Genomic DNA, 6,751 nt, shown 5'->3' on the forward strand with positions numbered 1-6,751 from the left:
TCCTTCCAATGCGTCGGAAATAAACTGATAAGGGGTGTGAGGAGCCCCTGTCTAGAGAGAATGTAACATCTCCATCCCCATTTTGAATCCCCTGAGACATCATCAAGCAATGGAATATGGTGTCTGAACCAGAAAACACATGCCTTAAAGATCCCCATTTTTTGTTACAAGTGTGCCATAGTACATCCCCCCTCCTCCTCCTCCTCCTCTGCTGGGGGATTTGCAGAGAAACCCGAGCCGACAGTAAATATTCAGATTTATGAGCATAGATCACAAAAATTGGAAGGTAACGATACAATTTTATGGATCTTGAAGGAATTCCCATTCATACTTCAAGTAAAAATTTCATCTGTTTGCTTGAATTTATTAGAGGGCATTTTCAAAAGCAAAACCTTACTTTACCAATAGTGATCCATTTTCCAATTACTTCCCTGGTCCTTTCCTCCCTTCACTTCCCTTCCCTTTCGTTAACGTTTACCTTCTCAATGGACATTTCTTTAAACATAAAAGAAAAGGTTCAATTTTGAACATTCTTGCCTTTTTCAGTGCAAAAAAACCATGACCATCTCAATGTACAGGGACATCTGAAAAGGGAGGTGAATGTGTGCCTCCTTCCTGAAAGAGGAGCAACTCTACTCTACTCTACTCCACTCTACCCTACCCTAACCTACTGAGCAGAATACTGTGAGATCTGCCAGCAGAGCATCACCAAAATCCCCTCCAAGTGTAATAAGGAGGCTAAGAGCTGCTGGATATACTCAAACAGATGGGTCCAAATACCCCAGGTCCAAGTATTAAGGAAATAATTGGGCTGCACTTAGAGCTGGCAGTACTGTGAGCACCAGCCCATACTGGTGAGTGTGAGTCTGCCCATGTGCAACGTGCTTGGGGAAACATTCCTGCCCAGCAGACGAGGAGCTGCAGTGTCTGATCCCATTTGCTTTTTCTGGAATGATTATAGCACAGCCCTGCAAAGATGTCTCAGTGCATAAATGTATTGGGAGTCCAAATGCAGGGGCCTGGAGCTCAGCATATATTTGTGAGCAGTGCTGACTTGGAAGAGAGATGAAAACCCAGCGCGGGCTGTGATAACAGCTGTCAGGGAGAGGGGGCAAATGGGGAGGGAGATGAGGGAGGAGAGGAAGTAGAAAAGAAGAAGAAGAAAGAAGGACAAGAAAGAGGAAGAATCGTAGAATCATAGAATGGCCGGAGTTGAAAAGGACTGCAAAGCAGAAGAAGGACAAGAAGAAGAAGAAAAAAAAAGGACGAGGTGGAAGGAGAGGAGGAAGGAAGTATGAGGAAAAGGGAAGGAGAAAGAGAAAAATGGAAAGAGAAATAAGGAAAAGGAAATGGAAATAGAAGAGAATGGATATAGGGATAGGGATAGGGGAAGGGATAGGGATAGGAGATGAAGATGGAGAGGGAGAGGGAGAGGGAGAGGGAGAGGGAGAGGGAAGGGAATAAGGGATAAGGGAAAGGAAAAAAGGAAAAAGGAAGAAGGAAAGAGGAAGAGGAAAAGGAAGGAAAAGAGGAAGAAGGGAAAAGGAAAAGGAAAAAGGAAAAGGAAAAGGAAAAGGAAAAGGAAAAGGAAAAGGAAAAGGAAAAGGAAAAGGAAAAGGAAAAGGAAAAGGAAAAGGAAAAGGAAAAGGAAAAGGAAAAGGAAAAGGAAAAGGAAAAAGGAAAAGGAAAAGGAAAAGGAAAAGGAAAAGGAAAAGGAAAAGGAAAAGGAAAAGGAAAAGGAGAAGGAAAAGGAGAAGGGAAAGGGAAAAGGAAAAGGTTCCCCATGTTCCCAGTGGCTCCAGTGGCCCACTTCTGCCTGTATGTAACCACTCCTTAATGAGCAGATATCTGAACAATAAGCCATAGTCAGGACACAGGACATCTTTGTTGGCTTTTTCTTGTCTCTAACCTCCTGCTTTATTAATTGCAAATCAATTCAGTCCCGAGCCTTCCAATAACTCCTCCATCTTCTTGTGTCCCCAAATTGAGGCAGTCCCAATAGTTCTGTATCATCCTCATCATTTTCTCACACCCTCGAACTGAGGTAGTCTTGGAGGTGTTTGGGGACAGAAGTGGGGCCATGAGCTTCAGCATAGCACGAGGTGCCTATGCCCACTGCTGACTGCCAGCAGCCCTCTCCCCAACCTGCAGGGAATCTCTTGATTTGTTCCCATATTACTTGCTAGGAGAATATATGGTTGAAGCCACTGTTTAAATTCCACTTACTGACCATTTTTACAATGGGCTCCTCTTCATGAAAATTCAGGGAGAGAAAAAAAAAAAGAAGAAGAAGAAGAAAGAAATCATCTAAACAAATGGTTCTTCTGAGCTATTTTCCAAATGGCCTTACTGCTGCTATTTCAGATGTGATTTCTTCTCCTGACATTAGGTACACTTACAGCTCACTTGAAAATGAGGAGAAAAATTGCAGATGTTAATAGTCATCTCAGAAAATATATTTCAAATTATTTCAAATTACTCTGGTAGAAGAGAATCTGAGATCATTACCTCTAATATCAGAGACGCATCAGAGAGGCTCATTTCCATTTCCTACCCCCAATTGAAAATATAAGGGGAATATATATTGATCCCAGATTTATTAAAACCCTTCCCTGACTGAGGGAAAATGATCCATATTTCATCCCTGAAGCAGCAAATGGCCATGGGAGTGGGGCCATGGGGGCATGGGGAGGTGTCCTGGGCTAGGCAGCTCTCAGCCCCACTCATCTCTATGAAGAAAAGTTGAGGGAACTGGGCTTATTTAGCTTAGAGAAGAGAAGGCTCTGGGGAAACCTCACTGTGGCCTTCCAGTACTTGAAGGGAGCAAATAAACAGGAAGGGGAACGGCTGTTTGTGAGGGTGGATGGTGACAGGACAAGGGGAATGGTTTTAAAGTGAGACAGGGGAGGTTTGGGTTGGATTTTACGAGGAATTTTTTCAGCCAGAGGGTGGTGAGGCACTGGAACAGGTTGCCCAAGGAGGCTGTGGATGCCCCATCCCTGCAGGCATTCAAGGCCAGGCTGGATGTGGCTCTGGGCAGCCTGGGCTGCTGGTTGGTGAGCTGCACACAGCAGGGGGTTGGAACTGGATGAGCACTGTGGGCCTTTGCAACCCAGGCCATTCTATGGCTCTATGATTCTATGATTCTATGATCCTATGATTCTATTATCTCTCCGGCTGCTTTGGTGGCACAGAGCAGAGAGTGCAAAATGTGGCCTTCAAAACAGAGCTCCAACTGCTGCAAGAACTGCCACTGCTTCCCATTAGAGGTATTTTTATTGTATAATTAAATAAGAGCTGAAAGAGCATCCTTAAAGTGTATTTATTGCCCTCCTGAGCTGCTGGCCAGATTCCCCCGCAAACCCCTAAGTTACTCCCCCAAGAGCCATCCGCCATCCGTAGACAGCTTCCTCGCACACTAATAGCATCCAGCTCATCTGGGGCCTGATAATTACTTCTGCAGATGAGATGCCCACCAGAGTCCCCCTCTCCAGCCCAGCACATGGGAAGACCAACAGAGTCATGAGGGAGCCTGGTATCACCGTGCCCCCTGTGGCAAAGACAGTCTCCTCTGTGACATATGGGATAATGCCATGTGCGAGGCACGTAGCAAAGAGGAATACAAAGTAATGGAATGATTTAATTTGAAAAAGTAATAATCCAGAGGCCAGGGAAAAATGTCGTGTATTAAATGCATAATAGCTCATTATCTAAGCATTGTAAAATCATTATTTTAAATAACCGTATTTCGGCTCAGTGGCTGGAATGGAAAGCAGTATGTATTTTATGTAAAATAGATTTGCATTATTATTTATTCATGAGCTTTAAAAGGATCATTATTTTTGATGGACAGCTTCTGTCAAAAGATTTATATCTAGAAGCCCGTGTTTTCCCATAATAATGATTAATCAATAAACATTTGAAAACAACGCTGGAAATGCGGTGTTACCAGGATACACATTTACCTCTAATTAGAAGCAGGTTTTCTCTTTGGAAAGCAGATAGCTCTCAGATTTGTTCCAAGGCTGTGCAGTGGGGCCAGGTGAGCACTGCCCAGCGCCTGCACCGGGCGTCCACAGCCTCGGGGCTCTGATGAAGACGTGGGGCTGTTGTTAATGGTAATGGAGATCCCTCTGCGGGTGGCAAATGAGTGATTTAAATGCTCTGCGAGTCGCAGACGTCCCTGGTGAAGGGGAACCCAGATGCTGTTGCAGCAGAGGACAAAGCAAAGCGCTGCCGGCTGCTCCTCCGCGTCTCACTCCGCAGCCATCAAGGAAATGTCAAGAAGGAAAATAATTGTTTTTTTATCGGCATTCCCCAGGCTTTACCGCTGAGCTGCCTTTGTGGATGCGTGCGGTACAAACCCACCTTGCAGCGAGGGCCTCAGTAGGAGCTGATGAGGAACCATCCCCATCCCCATCCCCATCCCCATTCCCATCCCCATCTCCATTCCTATCCCCATCCCCATTCCCAACCCCATCCCTATCCCCATCCCCAAACCCATCCCCATCCCCATCCCCAACCCCATCCCCATCCCCATCCCCATCCCCATCCCCATTCCCATTCCTATCCCCATCCTCATTCTTAACCTCATCCCCATCCTCATCCCCATTCCCATCCCCATCCCCATCCCTATCCCCATTGTTCCTAACCTCATTCCCATTCTTAAACCTGTCCTCATCCCCATCCCACACTCATTTCTATCCTATTTCCAACCTTATCCCATCCCTATCCTATCCCCATCTCCATCCTCATTCATTTCCCATCCTGCTCCAATCTCCATCTCATTCCTAAACCTATCCCCATTCCCACCCCATCCCTCATCCATCCCATCCTCATTGCCATCCCATCCCACCTCTATTCCCACCCCCACCCCCATCCCCATCCACATCCTCATTCTATCCTCACCCCCACTCCCATCCCATCTCCATCCCCATCTCCATCCCATCCCAATCCCCATCTCATTCCTGATCCCATCCCCTATTCCATCCCCATCACATCCCCATCCCAGTCCTGTCCCCATCCCCATCTCTATCTCATGCACAGTGTTTGTGCACTGCCAAATCTGGGTTTTATTAATGCCTGTCATCCTGCAGACTGGAATTCCCGCATGATAATATGATGGCCCCAAAATCACACCAAATCCTTTCCTGTTTGGGAGAAAAGATTTTGTACTACTGCTTTTCCAGCATGAAGCTGGATGGGACTGAGTGCAGCAAACGCCTGCAGCCAACCAATGGATTAGGGTTTTTTTTCTCCTGAAGTCTTGCTAAACCACAAAACCAATACAGAGGTGTAATAGTGTTTCTGTGGGTATTATCCATGTTCAGGCTCTTAAGAACCCGGATGAAGAAGTCAGGTGAAATTGGCCGCAGAGATCTGGAGCTTTTCTCTTGTACAACACGCCAGTAGCTCACCGTGCCTCTTTAATGTGCCAAATGATTTATCCCCGGTGTAAGATGCTTAAAGTCGTATCACTGACATGCAAATGCATGAGCGCAGAGAGCCGTGGTGATGCTGCGGGGCCATCTGCTCACCGTGCTGCCTGCTGGGGCCGGGGGAAACGGTGACCATTCCCTGCTCTGTCTGCATGCTAATGGGACAAATGGGGAAGTGTTAATTCCTGGGGCTGGGAGCAGACAAAGCTGGGTACCCAAAATGCAGGCAGGGCATCCCCAGCACAGTGCCTGGGCTCATCGCTTAGCGGGGAATTACGGGGCAGAACCCATCTCCAAACTATTGTACCTCCTCTTCTGCCCATGCATAGGCCTTGGATCGTACATATATTTAATTTTTTCCCATTGCCACAAGTGGACACGCTCGAGCACGGGGTACCTCAGAGTTAAATGTTGTTAAAGTCATTGAAATGTAGTACTCCTACAGCCCTAACGGGTGCCTTTCGTGCTTTGTGTGCTTTTAACATAACGGGGTGAAATCTGGGGGTTTTGTGCAAAGGAGAAAATCATCCGAAAGTGACAGAAGTCACATCTGTTTGAAGCAGCCGCCGGATTCTGATCATGAAAGTCTTCTTTATAGAAATATGTAGAAATCCAGACTTAATTAGCTGACTTGAATATTTCTCACCTAACAACTGCTTAGCGAGAGCCACGGCTCAAAGGCGGGGAGAGAACCGACCTGAAATGCTCATTAAAATGACAATGGAATGAGGCTTTAAGGAGGGCTGTTCTTTTCTATTTGAGCAGGATGGTGTTGGGCGGTGGCATGGAGAACCCTACTCCCTCCTCTCTTCAGACCCCCTTCCGCCAGCACCTGGAAAGTGTTTCCATGCTGTGCAGATCCCCATCGCCCAGCATGGGGCTGGAAATGACGCCCGATGGACTGCAATGGGTTGTAACATTAGGGGTAAGATAACTGGGAGGAACAAGGCAGATGGGATCCCTGATTTTGGGGTCTGTCACTCTGCTCTGTCCACAGAGTTGGCACAAGCTGCCATCCCTGCAGTGCCAATGCCACCACTGCCAGCATCCTGAGCATCATCCCAAGCATCATCCTGAGCGTCAGTCCCAGCATCAGCCCAAGCACCATCCCAAGCATCAGCCCCAGCACCGCTGTAAACATCATCCCAAGCATCAGCCCCAGCACCACTGTAAACATCATCCCAAGCATCATCCTGATCATCAGCCCCAGCACCATCCTGAGCATCATCCCAAGCATCATCTGAGCATCAGTCTCAGCATCAGCATCACAGAGAATCAGAACGGCCTGGGTTGGAAGGGACATCAAGGATCAT

Source organism: Meleagris gallopavo, chromosome 7 (genome assembly GCF_905368555.1).
Source record: "Meleagris gallopavo chromosome 7, MGAL_WU_HG_1.1, whole genome shotgun sequence".
NCBI classification, from domain to species: domain Eukaryota; kingdom Metazoa; phylum Chordata; class Aves; order Galliformes; family Phasianidae; genus Meleagris; species Meleagris gallopavo.